Source organism: Oryctolagus cuniculus, chromosome 5, assembly GCF_964237555.1.
Source record: "Oryctolagus cuniculus chromosome 5, mOryCun1.1, whole genome shotgun sequence".
Lineage (NCBI taxonomy): Eukaryota > Metazoa > Chordata > Mammalia > Lagomorpha > Leporidae > Oryctolagus > Oryctolagus cuniculus.
Window position 1 is genome coordinate 1560814 of NC_091436.1, and position 7947 is coordinate 1568760.

Here is a 7947-nt window from a genome sequence, read left to right on the forward strand (position 1 = left end):
GTGTAGTGGGAGGGGGCAGGTGTAGTGGGAGGGGGCAGGTGCAGTGGGAGGGAGCAGGTGTAGTGGGAGGTGGCAGGTGCAGGGGGAGGTAGCAGGTGCAGTGGGAGGGGGCAGGTGTAGGGGGAGGGGGCAGGTGCAGTGGGAGGGGGCAGGTGTAGTGGGAGGTGGCAGGTGCAGGGGGAGGTGGCAGGTGCACTGGGAGGGAGCAGGTGTAGGGGGAGGGGGCAGGTGCAGTGGGAGGGGGCAGGTGTAGTGGGAGGGAGCAGGTGCAGTGGGAGGTGGCAGGTGTAGTGGGAGGGAGCAGGTGTAGTGGGAGGGGGCAGGTGTAGTGGGAGGGGGCAGGTGCAGTGGGAGGTGGCAGGTGCAGTGGGAGGGAGCAGGTGTAGTGGGAGGGAGCAGGTGCAGTGGGAGGGAGCAGGTGTAGTGGGAGGGGGCAGGTGTAGTGGGAGGGGGCAGGTGCAGGGGGAGGGGGCAGGTGCAGTGGGAGGTGGCAGGTGTAGTGGGAGGGGGCAGGTGTAGTGGGAGGGGGCAGGTGTAGTGGGAGGGAGCAGGTGTAGTGGGAGGGGGCAGGTGTAGTGGGAGGGGGCAGGTGCAGGGGGAGGGGGCAGGTGTAGTGGGAGGGGGAGGTGTAGTGGGAGGGGGCAGGTGCAGTGGGAGGGGGCAGGTGCAGGGGGAGGTGGCAGGTGTAGTGGGAGGGGGCAGGTGTAGTGGGAGGGGGCAGGTGTAGTGGGAGGGGGCAGGTGTAGTGGGAGGTGGCAGGTGTAGTGGGAGGGGGCAGGTGCAGTGGGAGGGGGCAGGTGTAGTGGGAGGGGGCAGGTGCAGTGGGAGGGAGCAGGTGTAGTGGGAGGTGGCAGGTGCACTGGGAGGGAGCAGGTGTAGTGAGAGGGGGCAGGTGCAGGGGGAGGGAGCAGGTGTAGTGGGAGGGGGCAGGTGCAGTGGGAGGGAGCAGGTGCAGTGGGAGGGGGCAGGTGCAGTGGGAGGGGGCAGGTGCACTGGGAGGGAGCAGGTGCAGGGGGAGGGGGCAGGTGTAGTGGGAGGGGGCAGGTGTAGTGGGAGGGAGCAGGTGCAGTGGGAGGGAGCAGGTGCAGTGGGAGGGGGCAGGTGTAGTGGGAGGGAGCAGGTGTAGTGGGAGGGGGCAGGTGTAGTGGGAGGGAGCAGGTGTAGTGGGAGGGGGCAGGTGTAGTGGGAGGGAGCAGGTGTAGTGGGAGGGGGCAGGTGTAGTGGGAGGCGGCAGGTGTAGTGGGAGGGGGCAGGTGTAGTGGGAGGTGGCAGGTGCAGTGGGAGGGGGCAGGTGCAGTGGGAGGGGGCAGGTGCAGGGGGAGGGGGCAGGTGTAGTGGGAGGGGGCAGGTGTAGTGGGAGGGGGCAGGTGCAGTGGGAGGGGGCAGGTGTAGTGGGAGGGGGCAGGTGCAGTGGGAGGGGGCAGGTGTAGTGGGAGGGGGCAGGTGTAGTGGGAGGGGGCAGGTGCAGTGGGAGGGGGCAGGTGTAGTGGGAGGGGGCAGGTGCAGTGGGAGGGGGCAGGTGCAGTGGGAGGGGGCAGGTGCAGTGGGAGGGGGCAGGTGTAGTGGGAGGGAGCAGGTGTAGTGGGAGGGGGCAGGTGTAGTGGGAGGGAGCAGGTGTAGTGGGAGGGGGCAGGTGTAGTGGGAGGGGGCAGGTGTAGTGGGAGGGAGCAGGTGTAGTGGGAGGGGGCAGGTGCAGTGGGAGGGGGCAGGTGTAGTGGGAGGGAGCAGGTGTAGTGGGAGGGGGCAGGTGTAGTGGGAGGGAGCAGGTGTAGTGGGGGCGGCAGGTGTAGTGGGAGGGGGCAGGTGCAGTGGGAGGTGGCAGGTGCAGTGGGAGGGGGCAGGTGCAGTGGGAGGGGGCAGGTGTAGTGGGAGGGGGCAGGTGTAGTGGGAGGCGGCAGGTGTAGTGGGAGGTGGCAGGTGTAGTGGGAGGGGGCAGGTGCAGTGGGAGGGGGCAGGTGTAGTGGGAGGGGGCAGGTGCAGGGGGAGGGGCAGGTGCACTGGGAGGGGGCAGGTGTAGTGGGAGGGAGCAGGTGTAGTGGGAGGTGGCAGGTGTAGTGGGAGGGGGCAGGTGCAGTGGGAGGGGGCAGGTGTAGTGGGAGGGAGCAGGTGTAGGGGGAGGTGGCAGGTGTAGTGGGAGGTGGCAGGTGTAGTGGGAGGGGGCAGGTGCAGTGGGAGGGGGCAGGTGTAGTGGGAGGGGGCAGGTGCAGTGGGAGGGGGCAGGTGTAGTGGGAGGGAGCAGGTGTAGTGGGAGGGGGCAGGTGTAGTGGGAGGTGGCAGGTGCAGTGGGAGGGGGCAGGTGTAGTGGGAGGGGGCAGGTGTAGTGGGAGGGGGCAGGTGCAGGGGGAGGTGGCAGGTGTAGTGGGAGGGGGCAGGTGTAGTGGGAGGGGGCAGGTGCAGTGGGAGGTGGCAGGTGTAGTGGGAGGGGGCAGGTGCAGTGGGAGGGAGCAGGTGCAGTGGGAGGGAGCAGGTGTAGTGGGAGGGGGCAGGTGCAGTGGGAGGGGGCAGGTGTAGTGGGAGGGGGCAGGTGTAGTGGGAGGTAGCAGGTGCAGTGGGAGGGGGCAGTGCAGTGGGAGGGGGCAGTGCAGTGGGAGGGGCTGAGAGCCACTGCTGGAGGGGACACAGGGACCCTGGGTCGGCTGCTTACAGCTGCTTCTTTTCCGAGTGTTTTTGCTGCACCCGGGTTTGGGATTTCTGCAGTAGAGGAAGTGGGACGTGGGCACCAGGAGAAGGCACTGGTCCTACAAGGGGCTAAGGGAAAGCACACGCGTGGCTCCGCATGTGGCCACCAGAGGGCGCCATGAGCCCTCACAACTTGCTGGCTGCAGCCGCCATCCCTCATTCCAGCGTTGCGCCAGACTCCCACAATCCCATTCCGGCGTGCTGACCTCGGGGTCACGCGTGTGCAAGCCCAGGTCACGGTGGACCTTGCTCCATCAACGTCTGTCTAATCACACCACACGCTCAGTCACGTGCACTCTGCCTTCCGCCCTTTCCTGGGGGTGACTGTCCCGTGGCTGTCTGGGGTGCTTGGAGCCCACATGCTGGGTGCACTAAGCGTGTGGTGATGGCTCCGCCCTTGGCCGACTCCGCCCTCGGGGTAGCCTGGCTCTACCTCAGCTGCCACCGCCATGCTGGGCAGGGCCAGCCCCGCCTGGGTCTCTTCTGTCCCAGTGCAGTGGAGTGGCTGCCCCAGGGGCGCTCAGCCCAGAGGGAATCCTCAGAGCCCACGGCAGGATGGGGCCCCCAGAGAGGGGATCAGGGTGGGGGTCGAGGCCCAGAGCGCGGTCCCCCACCCCAGGGGCAGACTCTCGAAGGTCGCCCCTAGTGAGTGGGGTTCACGCCCGGGGGAGGCCAGACCACACCCACGCAGTGTCCAGCAGGCATGACCGTCTCCCGCCAGGCAGGGCCAGCCGCCTCCCAGCACAGGTGAGCCCTTACCCCAAACCCCGAGTCCTGAGCGAGTTTCCTCACCCCAGACCCCGGGACCAGCGTGCGCGGGACCACGTCGGAACCTGGCCCCCAGCAGCCCTGGGGACGGGGCGGTCAGCTGTGACCCGGGCCCTGGCTGACTGGGGCGGGCAGGGGGTTCACAGCCCCGCCTGAGTGATGATGACAAGGGTGCGGCGAGATCGGGTGCTCTCAGGGGACCTGAGGCAGGGTTGGGTGCAGCTCCCGGGACCCGGAGGCTGTGCAGAAGCCCCGTGGGGCCCAGCGCGTGCAGCGGAGCTGCTGGGCAGAGGTCAGGCTGCCGTGGGGGCCAGCATGGGGGGGTCACCACGGGGAGGTGAGCATGGCCCCTCAGCAGCACCGACGGGATCTGCGGTGGGAGTGGGAGTGGGAATGGGAGTGGGAGGAGGTCTCTCCCACAGCCCCCGGGACGGCAGCCGGCAGCGGGCCCGGCACAGCCGCAGCCCAGACACTGTGTGTTGGCACCTGCCCGGCCTGTGCTCCAAGCCCCCTCCCAGCTTCAGCCCTGGTACCTCACGCAGCAGCCTAGGGTCAGCCCACGCCCGCAGGGGTCTGTGGTCTGGGTGGGCCCAGGCCAGCCCCCACACCGTTGCCATGTGGCCAGTGGCCTGGTGCTGCCCACTGGACGTGGCCCTTCTCCCCGGGCAGCTCTGCCTCCTCACCTGGCAGGGGCATGGAGCTCACTGTGACGTCAGCAGGGGAGGAGACGGGGGCCGTCTGGGAGGTCAGAGTCCACGGTGCCCACCCCAGTCTGGGAGAGAAGGTAGCACCGCGGTGGCTGGGCCTAGGCCCTGCAGCCAGAGCCCTGAGGTTGTCCCCGCACCGACTCACCGAGAGCCGGCCCAGGCGTGCGCGCGCCATGCGGGACCCGTCCCTGCGCTGGCTCGGCTCCCCCGGCCCTCTCTGCAATGCTGGTGCCCTGGTGCTGCTCATGGGTGCTGGGCCTGCCAGACAGAAGCCCCTCTGAGATTGGCCCAGCTCTGCCAGCTGCCGGCTGTGCATCCCCTTCCAAGACCCCGCTGCCTGGGGCCACGGTGGGTCCAGGACTCAGTCTGACAGCCGCTGGCCCTGCCAACAGCCCTCCCCAGGCCGTGCAGCCCAGCTCGGGGCAGGACGGGGGCTCTGGCAGACGCACAGGCAGGCAGGGCCAGTCCCGTCTCCCCTGCGTTCCCTCCCGGGGGCTGGGCTGGGCTGTGCTGAGCAGGAGACGGGGCCAGGGGTCTGAGGTCCACAGGCCCCAGCTGTGGATGGCTGACACTCGTGGGCCCTCCAGGCTCCCACTCTGCGTGGAGCACCCACAGCGCACCTGCCGCCCGCCCCATTCAGCTGAGGGAGCCGTGCGGCTCTGCAGGGCCCGGGGCCACAGCAGGTCACACGGGCCACGCCTGCCTCAAACGCGTCAGGAACACGGGCAGGGCTCAAGCCGGTGGCCTCTCGCCCAGTGAGCTTCTGCATGCTGTGAAGGAGCTTCGCGTGTGCCCCTGGGCACGTGGAATAAACACGCCCCAGTCCACCCCACATCAGGCGTGGGCCAGCCTGCCCCGGGCAGGGGCCCATGACAGTGGACGCCCACTGGGCCGAGGTTTCCTCTCTCTTGGGGGCAGCCCTGGGTCCTGGAGTAAGAACTCAGCCCCTGGACTATGAGCGGGGGCTGTGGGGGCTGGGGCAGGGCAGTGTAGCCAGTGCCAGACACGAAGCCAGGACTTGCACATGTTCACACACATGCGCACACCCATGCACGTGAGCCCACATGCTCACACATGCACACACGCATGCACACCCATGCACATGAACTCACACGCGTGCACACACAGGGACACAGCACTGATGCAGCCGACCCTGCAGACCCCGCTGACACGGAGGCCCCCTTGCCTCTGCAGCCCACAAGAGGGCGCCATGGCCGCCGGACCGTGCACAGGACAGCATCTGAGTGGAGCCAGGAGGGAGTCTAGGCGGCTGTGGCCACGGCTCTGTCACCAGCGGGGCACCCAAGCCTCACACTCCCGTGTGCAGGTGAGGACGGTGGCACCCGCGTGTCCGTGTCTGTGTCACTGCTCCCGGGGGGGCCTTGTGAGCACCAAGCACTGGTGTGTGGCTCAGGTCCCCTGTGGGTGTCACCCCAGGAGGTCTGGGGGCCCAGGGCAGACACAGAGCTGGGATGTGCCAGGCAGCTGTGGGAGGGCACAGGCCATGCCTCCTGCATCTGAGGACGGCACCCGGCCCAGGAGGTCGCCCCGGTGCTCGGCTCTCCTCGCTGAGGCTGGCGATGGACTGGCCCAGCGTCCCGTCAGCCACCTCGGCTGCACGCTGGGTTGTGGCTTCCGGAGCCAGCGCCTGTGTCCCCGGGACCCCTGGCTGACCCCGCAGCGTGTGGGGTTTTCTATTTCTGTCCTTCCTGGCCTTGTCCTTAACTGCAGGGCAGCGCTGTGGGGAGACTCTCCCGGGACTTAGCCGAGCGCAGGGGGCAGTTAGAGGCCGGGCTGCCTCTGAGCCTCTGCCAGGGAGGGGACCGCAGGGCAGGGCAGGGTTCCAGGCTCGGGGGCAGGGGGCACCGGGCAGAGGCCCCAGCCGCTCCCTCCTGCACCCGCTGGAGGCTGGATTCACCAGCCCCGCCCGGGGCCTTGCCCGGCAGGCTCCAGACTGCCGGCCGGCCCGCCCTGCTGGGGCCCAGAGCCCGCACCACTGACCGCCTGTCCCACTGCGCTGGGGCTCTGGTGCCCACTGGGGAGCAGGGGCCGCAGGTCTCCCTGCCGGGTGGGGGTGGAGTGGCCTCGTGAGCAGCTCCAAGCAGGGCAGGGGCTCGCTGTCCCCCCTGCCCCGTCTGCTCTCCTAGGCTCCTTCACGTGGCACACGGGCTCGGGCGGGTCACAGAGGGAGTCCTGGGTGACAGGGGCAGATGCGCCCCCCACGCTGAGGCCGGCTGAGCGCGGGGGCTGGTGGGCGGGCTCCTGTGTTTGCAAAGCTTGGAGGCCGAGGCCGGGACCCCGGCCCTTCCTCCTGCCGGCTGGCCATCGCCTGTGCACACTAGGACCCGGCCAGGGGGGACCGGGCAGATGGAGGTGGCCCCGGCGGCCTGGGTCACATTACCACCCACTGTGGAGGCAGCAGCGCCTCCGGGGGTCCCACAGCGGGCAGCTCGCCCCAGGCAGGATGGACGGTGACGGGCAGGGGCTCCGTCACGCTGTCACGTCCTCCCAGGCCCCAGCACGTGGAGATGGAGGGACAGAGAACAGCCCACAGAGGATGCCACGTGGCCTCCAGATGAGGTCTTCATCCATCCACAGCTGGGAGGCCCAGAAGCCACACGCGTGCCCCTCCGTGTTCAGGACGGAGCCCACGCTCCAGGAGGCCCAGAAGCCACACGCGTGCCCCTCCGTGTTCAGGACGGAGCCCACGCTCCAGGAGGCCCAGAAGCCACACGCGTGCCCCTCCGTGTTCAGGACGGAGCCCACGCTCCAGGAGGCCCAGAAGCCACACGCGTGCCCCTCCGTGTTCAGGACGGAGCCCACGCTCCAGGAGGCCCAGAAGCCACACGCGTGCCCCTCCGTGTTCAGGACGGAGCCCACGCTCCAGGAGGCCCAGAAGCCACACGCGTGCCCCTCCGTGTTCAGGACGGAACCCACGCTCCAGGAGGCCCAGAAGCCACACGCGTGCCCCTCCGTGTTCAGGACGGAACCCACGCTCCAGGAGGCCCAGAAGCCACACGCGTGCCCCTCCGTGTTCAGGATGGAACCCACGCTCCAGGAGGCCCAGAAGCCACACGCGTGCCCCTCCGTGTTCAGGACGGAGCCCACGCTCCAGGAGGCCCAGAAGCCACACGCGTGTCACCCCGTGTTCAGGACGGAGCCCATGCCCAGGTGCCGGAAGACTCCGTTCCTGCCCCGCGCTCCCTCCCTGCTGGCCAGGGCACTGCCTCGCTGGGCCTCACGTGGCCCAGGGTCCGTGGCACTGAATCCCCGCTCGCTTCCCCTCACCATCACCTCAGGGGCAAGGACTTCAGCGTGTGGGGGTCGCAGACACTGTCTGTCCACACGTGCTGAGACCCACAGGGGGCACGCCTGCCTCCGGTCCTAGTGCAGGAGCCGTGCTCACGACACGGGGCCCCAGAGCCCGGAACCAGGCCCCACGGGCAGCAGAGGGCCCCAGAGCCCGGAACCAGGCCCCACGGGCAGCAGAGGGCCCCAGAGCCCGGAACCAGGCCCCACGGGCAGCAGAGGGCCCCAGAGCCCGGAACCAGGCCCCACGGGCAGCAGAGGGCCCCAGAGCCCGGAACCAGGCCCCACGGGCAGCAGAGGGCCCCAGAGCCCGGAACCAGGCCCCACGGGCAGCAGAGGGCCCCAGAGCCCGGAACCAGGCCCCACGGGCAGCAAAGGCCGCTGAGTGGGTGAGGGAAAGGCGGGCAGAGCACGTGCCCGGTCAGTGCCTGGGCAGGGCTGGCTCACATCGGCTGAGCCACCATGTACACGCGTGTGCCCACCC